At 42.7% G+C, this 23,468-nt stretch overlaps 1 protein-coding gene and 1 long non-coding RNA gene across 10 annotated transcripts in view; one reads left to right on the top strand and one right to left on the bottom strand.

Moving 5' to 3' along the window:
• Positions 1–23,468, top strand: part of LOC141107815 (3-galactosyl-N-acetylglucosaminide 4-alpha-L-fucosyltransferase FUT3-like) — a 131,839-nt gene that overhangs the window by 84,843 nt on the left and 23,528 nt on the right. For 4 of the 9 annotated variants that reach the window (XM_073598808.1, XM_073598806.1, XM_073598807.1 and 1 more), the window contains one exon: positions 20,320–20,392. The exons of 3 other annotated variants lie outside the window; for them this stretch is intronic. The gene's annotated coding sequence lies outside the window, so the exon portion shown is untranslated. Of the gene's footprint in view, positions 1–4,364; positions 4,493–20,319; positions 20,393–23,468 lie in introns of those variants that run through there. 2 more of the 9 variants (XM_073598804.1, XM_073598811.1) reach the window with 2 other exon arrangements.
• LOC141107818 (uncharacterized) overlaps positions 1–23,468 on the bottom strand; it is a 38,938-nt gene that overhangs the window by 7,987 nt on the left and 7,483 nt on the right. Inside the window, exon 2 of the long non-coding RNA XR_012235968.1 lies at positions 19,877–20,001. This is a non-coding gene — a long non-coding RNA (uncharacterized lncRNA). The remainder of the gene's footprint in view (positions 1–19,876; positions 20,002–23,468) is intronic.

The raw sequence follows: 23,468 nt of genomic DNA, 5'->3' as shown, positions 1-23,468 counted from the left end.
TCCTCTGCTTGCTCTCAACAGATTTGCCAATTCTTTACAGCCCCCTGGACTCACTGGCTTCCTCAGTCTCCCCGACTCTCAAGGCTGGCCAGCCTTTCCCAGTCCCTGGGCAAAGAATCCCCTTTACATAGGCTGCAGACTCCCACAGGGCAGACCACTCTCCAGACACAGGTCTGTCTTCACACAGCAGTAGCAACAAGCTACACACACTCCACCTTCCTCCACCCTCTGCTCTCACTAGCCCCTCGTTATATGGGCTGTGTGCACCTGGGCACACAACCTGCTGGCTCTCCATAAGACATGGACACAGGGTTAGAGATCCCATCCCTTTTCCCAGTGACAGGGACTATTACAATATATGCATACTGAAGCAGAGCGAATTATTTAAAAGTGACCAGAAATAAAATGCTAGTGGGCAAAGATACCAAAAATAGTTCCCAAAGTGTATCTTATCGAAAACATTCATGTGAATAAGTTCAATAACTTATGCTTCACTATACATATATATACTTATTGGTGTTGGTAACACTACAGAAGTCTAGCTGCTTTTTATTTATATATTTTTTCACTAAGCACTTTATATGTGTCTATAACACTCTTTTGGTAGCGCATTAGTACCTTACCTTTTATGATAACAGCCTATGTGTGCATGGACGCATAGGATAACATGTTGGAGAGTTTATTGACTGTAGAAAAAAACGTCTGAAGCCAAAAACAGCAGCTGTAAAAACGTCCAGTGTGCCTTTTAGGTATTTTTGTTTTTGTGTTGTTGTTTTTTTACATTTTTTTTCCTACACGTGCTTTTTTTTTTTTCTCTTCTCTCTCTCTCTCTCTCACAAAGTGAAAAACGCAAATATGCGGCCCCACGGAAAAAAAAAAAACCCAGTCCAGTGGGGCCGCATATTTGTGTTTATATCGGCCAAGGGGTTAAAGGCCATCGTGTCTCGTAAAAATTTAGTTTTTCTTTTTGCCTAATTATTTTTATTAGATTTTTCCCACAAAATCTTTAAGTTCTTTCTCCTTTGCTAGAAAAAGAAGAGTGGATCAAACTTTGTTCTGTTGTGTATAGTCCTGAATCTCAGTATCAACCCCCCTCAATTTCATTTTTATTTTGGGCTGTTATTAATCCCATCATTCCTTACAAACATTTCCCTATAGCCTCCTATGCTTTTTTACACACAGAAGTTACCTGTGGTATGTTAGAAAAGACTTGCATACATAAGCCAATTGGGCAATAACCCTCCTGTATATATCTCTCAAAGTACAATGTATGCCAGTTGAACTTTGACTTCCTCAATTGTAATTTCCTGAGTTTCAACAGCAATGTATTCACTTCCATCTCTCGTTGTGACTTATGATTACAGGTTTCCCTCATTTGTGATGAAAGTCCCAGCCATGCAGCACCACAAAAGGCCATCATCGCCAATATTGTGTTGGTTTTAGTATGTGAATAGATGTTTGAAAAATAATTTAAAATTATGAGCCCAGATTGCACAAGGTGTCTTCCACCTATAAATTGAAAGCCATACGTAAGTGGGATTCAATGATGGTACCATGTCCGATATCAAACTACGGTAATTTTATAGAAATATTAAAATGTGTGGACTTTCAAGGTACCCTCTTTACACAAACATTTTACAAAAACATAATTTTATTTAGTGCAATAATTTAAAATGAACATGGGGAAGATAACAAAATGTTCAATACACCCATGTAACAAAAAACCTGTACATAATTACCATCTAATCCAACATGGCTTTTGCAGTACATGAAATCTTAAAGCGGACCTTAAGACCCCTTTCACACTGGGGCGGCGTCGGCGGTAAAACGCCGCTATTTTTAGCGGCGCTTTACAGACAATTTTGCGGCGCTATTCGGCCGCTAGCGGGGTGCTTTTACCCCCCGCTAGAGGCTGGGAAAGGGTTAAGACCACCGCAAAGTGCTGCTGCGGCAGCGCTATGCCGGCAGTATAGCCGCGCTGAACCATTGATTTCAATGGGCAGGAGCGGTGAAGGAGCGGTGTATACACCGCTCCTTCACCGCTCCAAAGATGCTGCTTGCAGGACTTTTTTTACCGTCCTGCCTGCGCACCGCTCCAGTGTGAAAGCCTTCGGGGCTTTCACATTGCAGACACAGCAGCGGCTCTTTCAGGGCACTTCACAGGAGCTATTTTTAGCACTGTAGCGCCTGCAAAGCGCCCCAGTGTGAAAGGGGTCTTAGTCATTTTTTTTTCCAACTTTCCATCTATTAAATCTTCTGCCCTTGTTGTTTTAACTTTGGATAGTAAAGCATTATTCTTCTCTCACTCTCGTGAGAGTTTTCCAGGGAGGGAGGGGGGATGAGTCATAAGAGGGCCAATGAGAGCTGCGGGGCTGGAGGTGTGCCTCTGTGTGTCTGTGTAAATCCAGGAAGTGAACAGACAGCAGCTTCAGCTGCCCACAGTTAAAATGGATGCAGCCAGACACAGTGGAGGGAGATTTCTGCAGCATATTTGGCAAGTACAGAATCACAGTATATAAAATAATATGCAAAGTGGTTGGAGGGAAGCTTCAGAATGGCAAAGATGTTTTTATTAAAAATTATGTGAGTAGACTGCAGTTCTTTTTTAACATAAGACAATATTAGTCTGGAATTGTGGCTAGTATACTATGAAGGACAGGTGGGTACTCTTAACGTGTTTCCCGGAATATATCCACTTCTTCAGGAGTGTAACGGTTATAAACTACAATAATAAAAATACACATAAACTTTTTATACATGTATTATTGCACACCAACAATATTCAAAATTCCCTAAATGTTGTTTGGAAAACCATACCAGGGTCATTTTAACATCGGAGAGCTCCCCTGTAATAATAGTACACAAAGAATGGAGGCACGGTGACCAATCTGGAGAGGAAAACTGGTTCTGTAATTACATAGAAAGCAGCTTAATACATCACGTTTGCTTAAACCCCCTCTGCATGTAAAGAGGAAGATCACAATGGTAAAAAAAAACTAGGTGAGAAAGTCTACTCAAAAATATGTTACTAGATTTTACTGTTGTGGCTAACATCTTCTAAATATACTATACTGTCAAAAGTATTAGGACGCCTGCCTTTACACGCACATGAACTTTAATTGGCAAATATGTTGCTAGATTATACTGTTGTGGCTAACATCCTCTAAATACCTGGCACAAAAAGGGCCCAAAGAGATTCGTAAAACAGGAGCCCCAGCATATACATTGTCCATCATTTTAGTATAGCAGCATCAAAATTATAAGTAGGCCAACCTTTACAAAAGTGTACTTTAAAAACAGAGGAAGAAAATCACCCATGGAATAGTGGTGAAGCAAATAACACTGCGCACTCTGCCGGTAGTCCCTCGCCTCCCACCCTTATAGTCTCAAATGACACAGAGCCTCACCCCCCTACGTATGCCATCAAGGTCTGGCTCCGGTGTCAGATTGCCGACTGAAACCAGAAAAGAGCCAGTGACGTCACCATGTCATGTGTGACAGAAGAACACATGTGCAGAAAAACATTGTCTGCCTGATCACACCCCTCCACCTAGTCAGTCCACGGGAAGCGCGTACATCGACTGAACTGGCAGTGCGCCCCTATAATGGCCCAAAAAAGAAAGAAGGAAGAACGCACCAACCTTGTGCATTACCAATGGTAGAATTTTATTAAAAGCATAAAAACAATGTTTATACTCACAAACGAGCATGTAAATGAGGCTTGTCAATTGGTGAGACTGCGCCTCTAAAAGTCTAAACAAAAGCCATCCATGAAATGCTCCAGCTCTTCTTGTGTCAATGGGTGATACCTGAGTCTAAAGTTGCACCCTGATGTGTGAGAGGGGGGCTCCTGAAGAAGTGTTATGTGCATTACCACTATTCCATGAGTTATTTTCCTTCTCTTTTAAAGTACACCTTTGTAAAATTTTGATGCTACTATGATAACATGATGGGCAATGTTTGGCCTTATTGCTTGGCGCCGCTATATGAATATTATGTTTTCAATGGAACCTTTGCATTACTATCATCTTTATGAACTGTGCAACTTGCCTTTTTGCAGAGCTCTGAATATTTAATCTCTTTGTAGTTTGACAACAGGCTTTATTTTAAATTGTGGAATAAGTCTGCAGGAACTCTTATGCTATGCAATCTATTGTATGGGTGGTGCCACTATTTGTAAATTAAGGTCCATTAAATTTATTAGCAATTATTTGGGCCCTGTTATTAACAGATCTTTAATTTAGCAACATTCTCAAATAACCTTTCTCACCATTGTGAACTTCCTCTTTATATGCAGATGAGGTTTAAGCAATCATGATTATGATGCACTAAGCTGCTTTATAAACGGCTGAAGAACCAGTTTTCTTCTCGTTTGATCATCGCCTCTTCGTCCTTTAGGTTCTCACACTTCTTCTTATAGGGAAGCAATGTTGACAATCACCTAGGCATACAACGTGCGTTTTGCAATGTGGACATCACCCAGGCATACAACGTGAGTTTTTTTGGTAATCTTGAATATTGTTGATGTGCAATAATACATGTATTGGATGTTTATGTGTATTTTTATTGTACTATTGTAGTTTACACTCATTACACTCCTGAATAAGCAGATATATTCTGGGAAACACGTTGAGAGTTCCCACCTATACTTCACTGTATGCTATCCACAATCCTGGACTAATATTATCTTCTGTTAAAGTGGAGTTCAACCCAAAGGTGGAACTTCCGCTTTAAGGCCTCCTCCCCGGCTCCTGTTTGTGAAACTGAGCTTTTGGGGAGGAGGGGGGCAACAGGTACCTGATTTTGACAGGTACCTGCTCCCACTTCTGTTCCGGTCACCTAGCCGAACGTTCTCCCTTCCAAAGTCTTCTGGGACACATGACAGGTCCTAGAAAACTTTGAACCAGTCACAGAACACAGTGCCGCACGTGCAAGCGCAGTGGGCACCCGACTGTGAAGCCACAAGATCTCACAGCCGGGTGCCCATATTAGAGATGTCGGCGCCACTGAGGGAGGATATGGGGAGAACACGGCTGTGGTGAGCACACCGCTGGACCGTGGGACAGGTGAGTGGCTGTTTATTAAAAGTCAGCAGCTAAATTTTTTGTAGCTGCTGACTTTTAATAAACAAACAAATGACTGGAACTCCACTTTAATGATAACTTGTATTGCAATAGCTATGTAAGTGTTGGACTAGTCAAAAAACGACAAACAAAAATTCCCAGCTCACTTGCCAGCCTGCAACAAACCAAATAACCTTGTCCAACAGTTCACTTTAAAACAAGGAGTTTAGTTTGCACAAATTTGCAAATGTGTGCAAACTAAACCCCTTATTTTAACGTGAAGGGTCAATTCTGGTTGTTGCAGGCTGGTTGGTAAGTGAATCCATAAATAAACAGTGCTGCGCTACTAAAAATAATGTGCATAAACAATATGTAGCAATAGCTCTCGGTGGAGCTGCTGGTTTAAAGCGGGCTGTTACCGTCACCTTTGTTACCTCAATTTCACCAGAACCGGGTCTAGGGTCCCGTTGAGTTTAATACCAGACAATGTAGGCACCAGACACTTGAGTATATTTTCCAATGCTTTAATAAACGTAACTGAAGGAAGTAGCAGGAAAGAGGTAGAAGGAGAGTTGCAGGGAAGTTCAAATACCTTTTCTTAGTGTAGTATTAGAAATTGGAATCTTGTAAGTGAATGTACTTTCCTCTTAGAGTTGAATCTTTGCCCGCCTGGATAGGTTTCTCTCACTAACCTAGCAGCCAGTACGCAGCACGAACAAAAGTCTCTGCCACAGACTTGAATGGAATAGAAACCCGTACGATCCTCTGCCACAGCATGTAATGGTTTACGATGGATAGCAAACACAGCACTAGAACCTTTAAGCCGACCCGGCAGTACTATGCGGTAGGATAACTTTAGGATACGTCCTCCAACTGAGTCACCAGGCCCCTCTGCAGACCAGCACTCTGCATGATCCTTCCATGACAGGTCCTCCCCTGGGATCTTCTTAGTTGTCCATATTCTTCCCGTAGGACAGACAGCCCAGGACCATTCCCCTGCCACTGTGGTAGGCCCCAGACATGCTTCTGGGCCCACCCACACGCTGCAGCAGCGTGGGCCTCCCGATCGGAGGACCATGCGGTAGTACTCCTAACACATACCTGTCGGCCAGGAGGGCCAGCAGGTGGAATGAAAGACCCTAAAACATGGCGTCTGGCCCATAAATACCCTCTCCCAGAATGCAACTCGGAGGACCACCTCCACCGAGTTATCTCCGGGACAGAGGAGCACTTATACACTTCAACGTGTTGCCTTTCCAACACCGACCCATGGTGACAACGACACCCACAGGCACAGTGTGAAACTACATGCAACTCAGCCAAGCTGGAACAGAGGCAAATCTGACTATGTATGAACAGATAACCCACTAAATTTACCTATAAGCAGTAGATTGAAAAATCTACCAGCGCTACAAATACAATGAAGACATGAACTAAATATTCCAGTCCATGAAAAAGGATGATAAACTGTCGTCGTGCTCTCCTCCACCTGTGTATTCGAATGCTCACCTCACGATTTGACCCCTGTATCACCAGCGGGTCAAATAAAGCAGTTATCCTCTGGGGGTATCACAAGGGACTGGCGTAAAGCTATCCAAACACAAAAACACCAAACTCAGTGCTGACCCCACAAACACTACTTCAATAAAAACAGTCTATGTCAAAGTTCTCTGGTTCTAGGTGTTGCAGCTCTCTCAAAGATCCACTGGGTGGCGGACTCAGTCTGAAACATACAAAGAAAAAGAGAGTGCACGGCTACCCTAGTGTAATACCATTTTAATGATTAAAAAATGAAAATATAAAAGTAGAGGTGTTGCACTCACAGACGTAGGACATAAATCACATTTACAGCTGAATAGATGCCTCCTTTCCTGGTCTGTCACACTTGCTCCTGGGATTCCACCCAGTGACACAGACCAGACCAGGAAAGGAGGTATCTCTTCAGCTGTAAATGCGATTTATGTCCTATGTCTGTGAGTGCAACACCTCTACTTTTATATTTTCATTTTTTAACCATTAAAACGGTATTACACTAGGGTAGCCGTGTGCTCTCTTTTTCTTTGTATGTTTCTGGCGTAAAGCTGTCACCGAAAGTCCTCAATTCCATACACTTCCTCTAAGTGGTTGACAAGCTCTCCAAGTGTGCAACGATCAGCATATGTATAAAAACAGAATGGCGAGATCTAGTGCTCTAGATTTAAAACCAGTTTATTCCCTTAAAAGATGAGTCAAATATACTCATAAGTAAGGCACTATAAGCCGTGCTAGCTGTACAGGCATAGATACAAATCAAACTGGATTGCCGCAGTGTGACGTCAGCTAATGGGCTCCATCCCCTATACATGTATCGTCAAGGCGCAAGGCATAGACTTCTTCAGTAGGGGTCTACTACTACCCCGTTTCCCTGAAAATTCACTGAAAATAAGACCTAGCGTGATTGTTGGTGATGGCTGCAATATAAGCCCTACCCCTCAAATAAGCCCTAGTTAAAGTCCTTGTAGGTCTTATTTTCAGGGTAGGGCTTATTTTCGGGGAAACAGGGTAGGGCTTATTTGGGGGGTAGGGCTTATATTGCAGCCATTACTGACAATCACGCTAGGTCTTATTTTCGGGGAAACAGGGTATAGTAGTGGCTGGTAAGTGAGCTAGGAATTTTTGTTCGTTGTTTTTTTGACATGCGTCGCCCTTCCATGTGCTTCTTGCTGCTAAGGCCAGTTATAGGTTGGGGTGGTTGCAATTTGTTTGTACTGTAGGAGTTGGAGTAGGTGGTGATTATGTACAGGTTTTCTGGTTCATGTGTATTGAAAGGTTTTTTTTTTGTTTTTTTTTTTAACAGAACTCCTTGTTTATTTTAAATCTTTGCACTAAATAAAATTATGTTTGTATAAAATGTTCATGTAAAGTTGGTATCTTGAAAGTCTGCACATTTCTATGTTTTGCCAGATACCCGCTCCCACTTTTGGATCAGACTGTCACAGCGAACTGAGCCAGAAGTTTGCCCCTCTCTCCTTCCTCCGCAGTCTTCTGGGACACATAACAGGTCCCAGAAGTCTACAGGACTATTCACAAGGTGCAGCAAGACTCGTGCATGCGCAGTAGAAAACAGGCTGTGAGGCTTCACTTCTTGTTTCCCTTAGTAGAGATGCTGCACCCAAAGCTGATTGAAGGATTGGCTCAGGTGAGGACAAAACAGGATCCCTGGACAGGTAAATGTCCTTATATTGAAAGTCAGCAGCTACTATTTGTAGCTGCTGACTTTTAATTTGTTGTGAGGGAGCCTGGAGCTTCTTTTTAAGCAAAAGAAAAAAAAATACACAGACACAGTTACCCACACAGAAGTTCTTCTCCAACAAAAAAAACATAAAACAGACAAATACCAATCCACTTGGCTTTCTCAGCTTGTAGTCCTAGCTCCCAGCTGTCTGGCCATCCTAGGGTTACTCTGCACCTGCCTGCACGAGCCCACTCCTGGCCTTTAGCTAGAGGATCTCCCAGGATCTTTCATGCTTTTGAAATGTATAGACCCCCTCCCCTCCAGTTCCCTGGACTCACTAGTTACCTCAGCTCTCTCATTCCTGCAGACTTGTTCAGTTGCCCCAACTCTCCCAGTCCTGTGGGTGGGCAATCTCTCCAACGTGGAGACTTGTCTCCTGAGTGGCTCTTCTCCCCTGGTTGGAGCATACTCCTATCGCCAAACAAAGGCTCTGTCTCCAAATAGGAGCCTTGAGCTACGGTCAGATCTGCCTTATAACAAATCTTCAAACCTGTGCACTCACACTGCCTGCAGGTCTCAAGCGAGACCCAGACACAGGATTGAAGGCTTCATTCCACCCAAGACATTTTTCAATACCCACATTAAGCTGAAAACACAGTTTTCTCCCCTCACAATAAATAAGCTGCAGCCCCACCTTCTGCATTAGTGTGAATACCTGTGTCATTCCAATATCCAGTCTGATACGTCGCATCGGCAATCGTGGTAAGAAGCCTCTGACAGAGGCTTCTTACCATGTGATCAGCTATGACCAATCACAGCTGATCATCGCATGAAGCGGCATTCCTCAATTTGCGCTGACAGGGAGAGCCGATCGGTGGCTCACCCTGTCAGAGGGGGGGTCTGTGCTGATAATCAGCACATTGATTATCAGCACAGCCCCATCAGATGTGCTACCACAGCTGCCAGTCAGTGCCCATAAGCTGCAAGTCAGTGCCCCCAAAAAAATGACAGTGCCCAGATCAGTACCAATATCAGTGCCAATTAGTGCCCACCACAGTGCCAGCCAGTGCCCATCACAGTGCCAATCAGTGCAGTAAAACCTGTCAGTACCTCATCAGTACCTCATCACCAGTGCTGCCCATCAGTGCCACCTGTCAGTACTGTCTATCAGTGCCACCTGTCAGTGCCCATCACAGCTGCCAGTCAGTGCCCATCACAGCCGCCTGTCAGTGCCCATCAGTGCCACCTATTAGTGCCCTATCAGTGCTGCATATCAGTGCCGCCTATTGGTGCCCTATCAGTGCAGCATATCAGTGCCGCCTATCAGTGCCCATCAATTCTACATATCAGTGCCTCTTCATCAGTGCCCCCTTATCAGTGCCAACCCATCAGTGATGCCTCATCAATGCCTGTCAGTGAAGGAGAAAACTAAATTTTATAACCGAAACAAAGAAAAACTTTTTTTTCCCCAAAATTTGTCTTTTTTAGTTAGATTAGCAAAGAATAAAAAATGCAGAGGTGATCAAACACCACCAAAAGAAAGCTCTATTTGTGGGAACAAAATGATAAAAATTTTGTTTGGGTACAGTGTAGCATTACCGCGCAATTGTCATTCAAAGTGCGACAGCGCTGAAAGCTGGAAATTGTCCTGGAATGGTAGGGGCGAAAGTGCCTGGTATTGAACTGGTTAAAGGAATTTTGCATTTTTAATGTTTTACTTAACCACTTCAGCCCCGGAAGGATTTACCCCCTTCCTGACCAGAGCGTTTTTTGCGATTCGGCACTGCGTCGCTTTAACTGACAATTGCGCGGTCGTGCGACGTGGCTCCCAAACAAAATTGACGTCCTTTTTTTCCCACAAATAGAGCTTTCTTTTGGTGGTATTTGATCGCCTCTGCGATTTTTATTTTTTGCGCTATAAACAAAATAAGAGCGACAATTTTGAAAAAAACGCATTATTTTTTACATTTTGCTATAATAAATATCCCCCAAAAATATATAAAAAAAACATTTTTTTTCTTCAGTTTAGGCCGATCGTATTCTTCTACATATTTTTGGTAAAAAAAATCGCAATAAGCGTTTATTAATTGGTTTGCGCAAACGTTATAGTGTTTACTAAATAGGGGATAGTTTTATGGCATTTTTATTAATAAATTTTTTTTTACTAGTAATGGCAGCGATCAGCGATTTTTATTGTGACTGCGACGTTATGGCGGACATGTCGGACATTTTTGACACATTTTTGGGACCATTGTCATTTATACAGCGATCAGTGCAATTAAAAATGCACTGATTACTGTGTAAATGACACTGGCAGTGAAGGGGTTAACCACTAGGGGGCGGGGAGGGGTTAAGTGTGTCCTAGGGAGTGATTACTAACTGTAGGGGGATGGGCTGTGTGGGTGACGTCACTGATCTCTGCTCCGATGACAGGGAGCAGAGGTCGAGTGACACTTGTCACTAGGCAGAACGGGGAGATGCTGTTTACAACGGCATCTCCCCGTTCATCCGCTCCATGAGGCGATCGCGGGTATCCCCGCGGCGATCGAGTCCGCGGGACCCGCGACCCGACTCACGGAGCTCCCGGCCGGCGCGCACGCACGGGCATGGCGGGAAATTCAAATGGACGTACAGGTACGCCCATTTGCCCAGCCGTGCCGCTCTGCCGACGTACATCGGCATGCGCCGGTCAGCAAGCGGTTAAAGGGGTTGTAAAGTCAAAAGGTTTTTATAGAATGCATAGAATGCATTAAGATAAAAAACCTGTGTGCAGCAGCCCCTCTCAGCCCCCCTAACACTTACCTGAGACCCATCTCTATCCAGTGATGTCCACGAGTGTCTCAGCTGTCCAGGACTCTCCCTCCTGATTGGCTGAGACACAGCAGCAGCACCATTGGATTCCGCTACTGTCAAAGTCAGTTAGCCAATCAGGAGAGAAAGGGGATAGGGCCGAACCGCAGTTCCATGTCTGAATGGACACATGAAGCTTCAGCTCGGCTTGGGTGCCTCAATAGCAAGCTGCTTGAAGTGGAAGGCACTCAACAAGAGGGAGGGGCCAGGAGCACCGAAGAGGGACCAGAGAAGAGGAGGATCTGCGCTGCTCTGTGCAAAACCAACTGCATAGAGGAGGTAAGTATAACATGTTTGTTATTTTTATTAAAAAAAATGAGACTTTACAATCACTTTAAAATGTTAATGTTTTGCTTTATTAAAACCACTGCTCAAACTAAATAGAGTTTAAATTTAAATTTTTTTATTTATTTTTTTGCTTGGTACGTGCATTTTTAACTCTACTATTTTTTGATTATGATTAAATGGGAAGGGTTAAAGTCTGAAAAAATGATATAGGTTCAGCTTTTCATGACAGGATGTGGCTTGTGAACAAATTGGTTTTGAATTGGTAAGCGTCAATAGCACAGCACTTTAAAGTAACAGGACTTTCAAAGCTGGTAATGTTGTTTCTTTATATCAAACTAATTTTCATGTATTGTTTTTTTGTTTGTATGTGAAAGTCAGTAAGGTTGAATATTTTATTTGGTGGACAGTGTCAGAAACCATGAATCAGATTGAGACAGAAGTACAGTTAACATGAGAAGGAAGTGTCACCAGCACACCAGGATCTCCAAAATTGGGTTCAAAACTTTAATCACATGGGGGTTATTTACGAAAGGCAAATTCACTTTGCACTACAAGTGCAAAGTGCACTTTAAATTGCACTGAAAATGCACTTGGAAGTGCAGTCACTGTAGATCCGAGGGGGACATGCAAGGAAAATAAAAAACAGCATTTTAGCTTGCACATGATTTGCTGATAAAATCAGCAGAGTTTCCCCTCATTTCAGATCTACCCCTAAGATTTACAGCAACTGCCCTTCCAAGTGCACTTTCAGTGCAATTTCAAGTGCATTTGCACTTGTAGTTTGCACTTGTAGTGCAAAGTGGATTTGCCCTTCGTACATATCCCCCATAGTATCAAAAAAATAAATAGAAGGTTCGGAGCCACGCAGGACTCCTTCATCAGGCATGTGACAAATTGTGATACAAACAATCCACTATTTAAAGAACCATTTACCAATTAATGCAAAGAGGAAATAACCCCCAGTCAGGGCCATCTTTAATCTTGATTGGACCCTGGGCAAACTGTTTCTTTGGGCCCGCCATGCAATTTCGCTCTCTACCCCCAACATCCTATAGCACAGACCTATCTAAAAGACACGTTAATAATGTAAACAAGAACTGGTCCACACTTACTGGTTGCTAGAGGTTACTGCCCATTATTACTGCTCACTGATTGGTTGCTAGACATTACTATACATGACATCCAGGGCCGTCTTTAAGGCAGGCAAAAGGGGCAGCTGCCCTGGGCCCTGTCATTGTTGTGAGGCTCAAAGCAGCTGCCTCATACTTGCCAACTATTCCAGTTTAAATTCCCGTGTCCCTTGAAGTTTTAGTCCTGTGCAGTGTCCCGATATCTAGCTCTACCTTATTGTTGTGTACAGATGGCTCACCTGCAGACCCTGTGTTTACATGTAAATAACCATCATTCATATGTAAATAATGGCAGCATTCATATGTAAATAGAAGTGACATTCATATATAAATAGCTGAGGCTGGCGTCATTGATATGTAAATAAAGACAGCACAGTGGTGTAGTGGTTAGCACTCTCACCTCGCAGCAATAGGGTCGCTGGTTCGAATCCCAACCACGGCACTACCTGCCTGGAGTTTGCATGTTCTCCCTGTGCCTGCGTGGGTTTCCTCCCACACTCCAAAGACATGCTGTTAGGTTTATTGGCTTCTGTCAAAAAAAATTGGCCTTGGTGTATGGGTGTGAGTTGGGGACATTGGAATACAGACCCCTTGGGGGTGGGAACCGGTGTGGGTGTGTGTGGAGCACTGCGTAAAATTTTCTACATTAAACCTCATTTGCCATGTAGTTGCCCACCCCATTAATTTGTTCAGATCTTTTTGCAAGGTTTCCACATCCTGCGGAGAAGTTAATGCCCTACTTATCTTAGTATCGTCTGCAAATACAGGGATTGAACTGTTTACCCCATCCTCCAGGTCCTTTATGAACAAATTAAACATGATTGGTCCCAGCACAGAACCCTGGGGGACCCCACTACCCACCCCTGACCATTTTGAGTACTCCCCATTTATCGCCACCCTCTGAACTCGCTCTTGAAGCCAGTTGTCAATCCATGTACTCACCCTATGGTCCATGCCAACTGACCTTATTTTGTACAGTAAACATTTATGGGGAACTGTGTCAAATGCTTTTGCAAAATCCAGATACACCACGTCTACGGGCATTCCTTTATCTAGATGGCAACTCACCTACTCATAGAAGGTTAATAGATTGGTTTGGCAAGAACGATTCTTCATGAATCCATGCTGATTACTGCTAATGATACCATTCTCATTACTAAAATCTTGTATATAGTCCCTTATCATCCCCTCCAGGAGTTTACATACTATTGATGTTATGCTAACTGATCTGCAATTCCCAGGGATGTATTTTGGGTCCTTTTTAAATATTGGTGCTACATTGACTTTTCTCCAAAGCCAATGTAGACATGATCAGACATGTGACATGATCAGCCAATGGGGATTAAATAGGAATTTACTGCGGGAAGATTAAAATTTTTAAAGGAACTATGACAGGTTACATCCACTGCAGAAAAACCTCTACTATTAAACAGCACAATGACACAAATTCATAATACAATTACGAGAAAATCACTGACTAAGACTTACATCAGTACTAAACCATGAAGAAAACTAAAGATAATAAAGGAATTGATAGATATAACTAATATAGGTATAGATGAACTACCATTGAATAAAGTGGGGGAATAAATTAAATTAAATTAAGGATATGTGTTTATGTACAGCTTAATGGTTGTATAGTAACACCATGTGAACCAACAGAGGGTTATTACCCGTGGCCAGACAAAATATAAGTGTTGTACAACAAAAATCAATAAACGATGATGCAGGGTCTAGATGATACTATGGGGGTTATTTACTAAAGGCAAATCCACTTTTGCACTGCAAGTGCACTTGGAAGTAAGGTTGCTGTAGATCGGAGGGGGACATGCAAGGAAAATAAAAAACAGCATTTTAGCTTGCACATGATTGGATGATAAAATCAGCAGAGCTTCCACTCATTTCAGATCTACCCTTTAGATTTAGAGCAACTGCACTTCCAAGTGCACTTTCAAGTGCACTTGCAGTGCAAAGTGGATTTGTCTTTCGTAAATAACCCCCTATGGATCTCAAGACCCTCATTTAACCCACTAGGGGACAAATAAGCCAATTTATAGATCCAGAATGATTCCCGTTTGCACAATAAAGTGAACCTTTCATTGTCAGTTAAGGAACCACTTGGAATATATTCAATGGCTACAACCTTTAGACACTGGATGTTCTTGGCATGGTGACTTTTGAAATGGCGGGGAACACTGTGTTCATGAAAGCTTTTCTGTATGAACTGTCGGTGCTCACCCACTCATACACAGGGAACTCAGTCAAGTAATTGCCAGACCATTGTTCCTAATTTTTACTGACAGTGTACTGACTGGAATGGTACCAGCTGATTAGAGAAAAGCCAATGTAGCACCAATATTTAAAAAGGGCCCAAAATACATCCCTGGGAATTACAGACCAGTTAGCCTAACATCAATAGTATGCAAACCATTGGAGGGGATGATAAGGGACTATATACAAGATTTTAGTAATGAGAACGGTATCATTAGCAGTAATCAGCATGGATTCATGAAGAATCGTTCTTGCCAAACCAATCTATTCACCTTCTATGAGTAGGTGTGTTGCCATCTAGATAAAGGAAGGCCCGTAGACATGGTGTATCTGGATTTTGCAAAAGCATTTGACACAGTTCCCCATAAACGTTTACTGTACAAAATAAGGTCCGTTGGCATGAACCATAGGGTGAGTACATGGATTGAAAACTGGCTTCAAGGGCGAGTTCAGAGGGTGGCGATAAATGGGGAGTATTCAAAATGATCAGGGGTGGGTAGTGGGGTCATGAACGACCTGTAGGATGGGGTAAACAGTTCAATCTCTGTATTTGCAGATGATACTAAGAGAAGTAAGGAAATAACTTCTCCGCAGGATGTGGAATCCTTGCAAAAAGATCTGAACAAATTAATGGGGTGGGCAACTACATGGCAAATGAGGTTCAATGTAGAAAAATTTTAAATAATGCATTTGGATGGCAAAAATATGAATGCAATCTATACATTGGGGGTAGAACCTCTAGGGGAATCTAGGATGGAAAAGGACATGGGGGTCCTAGTAGATGATAGGCTCAGCAATGGCATGCAATGCCAAGCTGCTGCTAACAAAGCAAACAGAATATTGGCATGCATTAAAAAGGGGATTAATTCCAGAGATAAAACAATAATTCTCCCGCTCTACAAGACTCTGGTCCGGCCGTACCTAGAGTATGTTGTCTAGTTCTGGGCACCAGTCCTCAGGAAGGATGTACTGGAAATGGAGCGAGTACAAAGTAGGGCAACAAAGCTAATAAAGGGTCTGGAGGATATTAGTTATGAAGGAAAGGTTGCGAGCACTGAACTTATTCTCTCTGGAGAAGAGACAATTGAGAGGGGATATGATTTCAATTTACAAATACAGTACTGGTGACCCCACAATAGGGATAAAACTTTTTCGCGAAAGGGAGTTTAACAAGACTCGTGGCCACTCATTAAAATTAGAAGAAAAGAGGTTCAACCTTAAACTACTTAGAGGGTTCTTCGTTTACAAACGTTTTTTATTGAGGCCAATAAAATTATACAGTCATTCGACAGTACTTAATATAAAATGAATGTTATAGGTACATTTATAGGAATCAAAATAAAAAACAAAACAAAAATTCCGACGCATATAAGAAGTCATAAAAAAAAAAAAAAAATTACTGATCATTAATAACTGACATAACATATAATTTCAAGCGTAGGGGGGAGGTATACCTGAGCGTTTCAATTATGCGAGGTCTGGTAACCCAGACTGGCATTTAGTCTTGTGGTAGTAAAACATTCCTGTGGGTTTTCCAAGCATCCCATCTGCGTTCGAATAGTTGCATTTTATCACATAACATATACAAAATCCTCTCCATTAGCATAATGGAATCCATTCTGTTTAGAACAGAGGATAGGGGTACTGCAGGGGACTTCCAGTGCAGAGCACTGGCCCATAGAATATCCAGTGTGTATAAGACATTCTTCCTTACGGAAGATACCCGGAATTGATGCTCCAAGTAGGCACATGGAGATTATGAGCTGTAGAGGGGTACCAGATATTGCAGAAGCTATGGCAGTTAGTTTCGCCCAAACTGGGGAAAGTAGACCACAGTCCCAAAATACGCGCTTAAAGGTACCCGGGAGCTGACAGCCCCTGAAGTATAATCCGGAAGCCTCCGGAAATATGGCCTGAAGTCTGGATGGGGCCATCTAGTCAATACCTTATAGGCCGTTTCTCTGACAGTTAAGGATTTTGAGGATTTGCGCTAGTTATCAAACATTGTGTCCCAATCCTCCAGAGCGAACTGTTTATTACAGTCTGACTCCCATTTCCTTTTATATGGAGGTTCCTCCGGGAATCCTGAAGATAGTGCTGTTTTATAAAGGATGGAAATAAGACCCTTTCCTCTGGGGGAGTCACGGCAGATCTGTTCAAACGGTGTAGGGGGAGAGGATGGGGAAAGAGCAAAGTGGGAGGTATAATAATGTCTTATTTGCATATAGCGGTAGTGTTCTCTAAGTGGAATCTGTTTTTGTGTGCGGAGGAGGTCAAACGTGGTGAATGTATCACCTATTTGGAGGTCAGTTAATGTGACCAAAGAGTTAGCGATCCACCAAGAGAAACCCTCTGGATGTTTAAAAGCTTTGGTAAATAAGGGGTCTCCTAGAAAAGATGAGCCAGGTGACATCAGGCCGAGTTTACCCTTATAGCGGTTCCAAAGAATGAGAGAATGAGCCACTAAGGAATTTAGGGGGGCAATTTTTTGTATAGAGTTGGTGGGAGACCATAAGGTTTGATAGATATTGATTCAAACCTGACCCAGGGTACCTTGGAATCCGGAATATTCCATTGGGCTATTGGGAGAAACGAGTGGCCAAGAAATAAAGCCAGAGATTCGGTAGACCAGGCCCACCAGTGGTCTGAGAATTATATAAAACATGTTTGGAAAATCTCGGCCGCTTGTTTCGCCAGACAAACCTGTTAACATCCTGTTGTAGTTTGTCCATAAAGGCTTTGGGGATAATGATAGGTAGGGCTCTAAATAGATAGAAAAGTTTTAATAGAAAGGTCATTTTGACTGCCGTGACTTTCCCAAGAAATGAAATATGGTAGGTGCTCCAGATTTTAAGCATATTCCGAAGACGGGACACACTTGCCGGATAGTTCGCTGCAAAGATGGAGGACCATTGTGGTGTGATATAGATGCCCAAATAGGGCATTTTATCGGTTGACCAATGAAAAGGGAAGGATCCCCGGAGAGTCTCACACTGAGCAGAGGGTATATTAACAGGGAGTGCAATAGACTTTGTTACATTTACTGTAAGTCCAGAAATAGAGGCAAATTTAGATAGTAAGCTGAATAAATTGGGTAGGGAGGTTTGGGGTTGGGTTAGAAAGAGCATGATGTCATCTGCATACATGCAGAGTTTAGAGGGAATGGATGCCAACGGGTATCCAGATATGTCTGGGTGTTGTTTGATAGCGGTTGCTAGGGGTTCTAAAGCTAGGGCAAACAACAGGGGTGATAGGGGACATCCCTATCAGTGCCTCTACAAAGTGTGAAAAACTCAGAGTTACAACCTGGCATTTTGATTATTCTTTTCGGGTGGCGGTACACAGCTTGCACACCCATCAGAAATTCATCCCTGAAACCCATACGTTGTAGGACAGTGAATAAGTAAGGCCAGAGTACGCTATCAAATGCCTTATTAATATCTAGACTCAAGAAAAGAACCTGTTTTTTGTGTAGATTAGAATCCTGAAGAACATTCAATGTCAATCGGATATTATCAGTGATGAGTCTGTTTGGAATGAAACCCGATTGGTCAGGAGAGGTCAGAGATTCAAAAATATTCGCAAGTCTGTCAGCTGGAGCTCGACTAAAGATTTTGGGGTCATTGTTAATAACCGATATAGAAGCGTAATGTTTGTAGTAACTAGCTGTAAATTCACCAAGCAGTTCTTCCTCTGTGAAGAGAGCATTAATGGAGTCTGTGTGTGATGTTGATAATGTGGGTAGGGGAAGGGAAGATAGCCAGTCCTGAGAGGTTTGGGAAGGGAAAGGAGGTGGGTGAGAAAGTAGTTTAGAGTAAAACATTTTCAAAAATATTCAGGACCTCCTTGGGGTGGGAGATCACATTACCGGTTGAATTACGGAGTTTGTAGAGATGGGGAGGGTGCAGGGTTTGATTCAATTTATGGGCAAACATAGAGGATGTGGTGTTGCTATGCAGGAGAAATTTGGCCCTGGACCAACTAAGAGATTTTTCAGTCTTGGCTGATAACAGGGCATCCAACTCAAGTCTCTTCTGAGCTACCATACGTTCGTTGAATCTTGACAGGTTCCCTATTTGGATTTTGTGTAGTTTGTCCAGTTCAGTGGTTAACCTATAAATTTGTTGCCGGCACTCTTTGTTTTTCCGTGATGCTATACTAATGAGCAGGCCTCTCAACACTGCCTTGTGGGCACCCCAAAGAGTACTAGGGGACATGTCTAGGGTGGCGTTTTTTAGTGAAGTATTCCTGGATAGCAGTAGAAATTTACTGGCGTATTATAGGATCCCAGAGGAGGGAATCATTTAATCTCCACGTGTAAGGGGTATCTGACAGGCCAATTAAAGAAGTAGATAAGGTAAACATGTTGTGGTCAGACCAAGGGCAGAGGTGGATAGCAGAATGTGTGGAGTTAGCCAGAATGATGGGAGTGCAGAAAATGTAATCTAATCTAGCAAAAGAGTTATTGGGGTGAGAGTAAGTCTCTTGCACCTGTATTGTGTGCTCTCCATGTATCAGATAATTGGAATGACTGTAGTGTTTTGGACAATGATTTGGGGTAAGCTGAATTGAGCTGGGAAGCAGTGCTTCTGTCTATCTGGGGATGGGCCACCAGGTTGAAATCTCCGCTCACAAACATGTGTGTTGAAGAGTATCATGCTAGGATTTTAAAGAAGGTGGTGAAAAAGGCAGCTTGCGCTACATTAGGGGCGTACAAATTTGCTATTGTTAGTTCCCGCCCAGCCACTAAACCTTTGATCATAAGGAACCTGCTGTCGGGATCTTTATAGACTTGTTTCACCTCTAGGGGGAATGAATTATGTAAAAATATCGCTGGATTGGTATAGGGTACACAGTAAAAGGCTTGCTTATATGACCTATGGAAAAAAGTCAGATGTTTGTTAGAGGCAAAATGAGTCTTCTGTAATAATATAATTTGAGCTCCCAGTTTCTGTTAGTTAGTAAAGGCTTTTTTTCGCTTGTGAGGAGAATTAAAACCCTGCACGGTATGTGTAATACACGTTATCACCATTTATGTAAAGAAAATATTTTAGGCTCACCTGGAAGGGATAGTGGCAATGTCAGTGCAGTGCAAAAACTCTCCAACACAAGGGGAATGCCAATCAGGAAATACCTTATGCAATAGACCATTGCAAGATAAGCTGTGACTGCAATGCTTCGGTAACTGAAATAACAAAAACATAACTTGAAACAGTTCAACCAGAAAAAAACAAAAAAGAACGCCAGCAAAATGATTTTGAGCTGGACTATTGTCGGGTCAGGTTGCAAGTAGCAAGAACCTGAAACAGCGAAGTTAAATATGTAAGGGGCGAGAGAAAAACAAGACAAACATAAGCAAAAAAAAAAAAAATGTAATGCACAATATTTAAACCAGAGCAATTGTTATCTGAGTTTCTTTGATAATAAATATGTTTTTTAAAAAATGTACTTTTTAAAATGAATTTTTCTTTGTTGTCATCTTAACTCTTGGGGTCATATCCAGAATTCCAGAGGAAGTCAAGATATGAGAGGAGTGGGGTAGCATAGCATCGACATCCACCGAACTAGCCTACTAGGTAAGAAAACAACATATTGTGTGTGCATGCAATAATAAATGGATATGGGTTGTCTCCATGACTAAGGGTCTGAGGACAGTATCCTATAGATATCAAAGGAAGTCCCAGAAAAATCACCAGGGGCTGGTTGGTATTCAGCCAAACAGAATGCGGGTTGCATAAATGGCAAAATATGCAGGTATTCTAAATGTTCCCTATGAGGGTACAGAAGTCATCTGGGATGGGGAGATCAAACCCTCATGGTAGTCCGGAGGTTTGCTGAATAAGGTAGTATGAAATAGTTTGTAACGTAGGATAAGCTGTGTACCGGCACTTCCAAAAACGGACAGTAGATGGTGCTCAGACATCAGAAGACTCCAAAGGATAGCCAGGATTCAGTGTGAGCAGTGGGAAAGAATCCTTAATGGTGACAACAAAGTGCCTGCAGTCATTTTTAATGGACGTTTTGGCCAGCGTCCTGTCTGGGGCGTCTGCGATCACATCTCGGAGGGGGTGTGCGCCAGATGGGCATTGGCGTGGGAGTGGAGGGTAGACGAGGTAGGGATTCAGCGTCCAGGAGGTCCAATTTAACTAAAATTTCTTGTCTTTCCAAGAGTGTAGTTGCTGTAAGTTGTACCTTTATGGGGAATGGAAAGTTTAAAGGGGAAGCCCCATCTGTAGCGAATGTGTGCATTTTCTAGCACTGTGGTTACTTCCTTCATCCTGCGGTGTCTGTCTAGGGTTGCTGGAGAGATGTCTAGATACAGTCAGGTCCATAAATATTGGGACATCAACACAATTCTAATCTTTTTGACTCTATACACCACCACAATGGATTTGAAATGAAACGAACAAGATGTGCTTTAACTGCTGACTTTCAGCTTTAATTTGAGGGTATTTACATCCAAATCAGGTGAACGGTGTAGGAATTACAACAGTTTGTATATGTGCCTCCCACTTTTTAAGGGACCAAAAGTAATGGGACAGATTAACAATCATCCATCAAACTTTCACTTTTTAATACTTGGTTGCAAATCCTTTGCAGTAAATTACAGCCTGAAGTCTGGAACACATAAACATCACCAGACGCTGAGTTTCATCCCTGGTGATTCTCTGCCAGGCCTCTACTGCAACTTTCTTTGGTTCCTGCTTGTTCCTGGGGCATTTTCCCTTCAGTTTTGTTTTCAGCAAGTGAAATGCATGCACAATCGGATTCAGGTCAGGTGATTGACTTGGCCATTGCATAACATTCCACTTCTTTTCCCTTAAAAAACTCTTTGGTTGCTTTCGCAGTATGCTTCGGGTCATTGTCCATCTGCACTGTGAAGCGCCGTCCAATGAGTTCTGAAGCATTTTGCTGAATACGAGCAGATAATATTGCCCGCAACACTTCAGAATTTATCATGCTGCTTTTGTCAGCAGTCACATCATCAATAAATACAAAAGAACCAGTTCCATTGGCAGCCCTACATGCCCACGCCATGACACTACCACCACCATGCTTAACTGATGAGGTGGTATGCTTTGGATCATGAGCAGTTCCTTTCCTTCTCCATACTCTTCTCTTCCCATCACTCTGGTACAAGTTGATCTTGGTTTCATCTGTCCATAGGATGTTGTTCCAGAACTGTGAAGGCTTTTTTAGATGTTTGGCAAACTCTAATCTGGCCTTCCTGTTTTTGAGGCTCACCAATGGTTTACATCTTGTGGTGAACCCTCTGTATTCACTCTAGTGAAGTCTTCTCTTGATTGTTGACTTGACACACATACACCTACCTCCTGGAGAGTGTTCTTGATCTGGCCAACTGTTGTGAAGGGTGTTTTCTTCACCAGGGAAAGAATTCTTCGGTCATTCACCACAGTTGTTTTCCATGGTCTTTCGGGTCTTTTGGTGTTGCTGAGCTCACCGGTGCATTCTTTCTTTTTAAGGATGTTCCAAACAGTTGATTTGGCCACACCTAATGTTCTTGCTATCTCTCTGATGGGTTTGTTTTGTTTTTTCAGCCTAATGATAGCTTGCTTCACTGATAGTGAGAGCTCTTTGGATCTCATATTGAGAATTGACAGCAACAGATTTCAAATGCCAATAGAACACTTGAAATTAACTCTGGACTTTTCATCTGCTCCTTGTAAATGGGATAATGAGGGAATAACACACACCTGGCCATGGAACAGCTGAGCAGCCAATTGTCGCATTACTTTTGGTCCCTTAAAAAGTGGGAGGCACATATACAAACTGTTGTAATTCCTACACCATTCACCTGATTTGGATGTAAATACCCTCAAATTAAAGCTGAAAGTCTGCAGTTAAGGCACATTTTGTTTGTTTCATTTCAAATCCATTGTGGTGGTGTATAGAGTCAAAAAGATTAGAATTGTGTCGATGTCCCAATATTTATGGACCTGACTGTATATTTGTATTGGAATCCCATCCAGGGAAATATTGTGAGAGTTGCAGGCCGCCCTGAGGATCTCCTCTTTAATGAGAAAGTCTTTTAGGCAGAGGACAATGTCTCGAGGGGGTTTATTTGGTGGGGGTTTAGGGCGGAGTGCCCGATGTATACGGTCACAGGTAAAAGAATCAATCTCATGGTCTGGCAGGAGGGACTGGAATAATTTGTGCATAGCAGGGATAAGGTCAGAAGTGGTCTCAGGAACCCCTCTGATCCTGAGATTGTTCCTGCGATTGGGATTGTCGACATCCTCGACTTGGCACTGTAATTGTGTGACAGTCGCAGTAAGGGATTCAAATTCTCTAGAGAGGTCATTGTGGGCAATACTAAATTCATCATGCTTAGTCTCTAAGCGATCAGTATGGGCTCCTAAAGCAGAGATCTTCTTTGTTAGGGTATTTGTGCTTTTGTGCAATTCTGTTTGGAACTTGGTGGCTATTTTGCTGTAGATAGACTCCAGGCTCTTGTCTAAATCTGCCTTTGTGAGGGGGGGGGGGGGGGGTACTCACAGTCTTATAGTGGAGCAGAGACGTCCTGTGAGGTCTGTAATAAGGAAGAAGGAGGGCTGCCGGCGCCATCTTGAGTCATGCTGTATCGTTCCTGAGTCCACAGCAGATAGTTAGTGACATCTGCGCGGACTTCTT

Source organism: Aquarana catesbeiana, linkage group LG09 (genome assembly GCF_042186555.1).
Source record: "Aquarana catesbeiana isolate 2022-GZ linkage group LG09, ASM4218655v1, whole genome shotgun sequence".
NCBI lineage: Eukaryota > Metazoa > Chordata > Amphibia > Anura > Ranidae > Aquarana > Aquarana catesbeiana.
The sequence above is the reverse complement of the archived record's forward strand: the minus strand, read 5'-3'. Positions and strand labels throughout refer to the sequence as shown.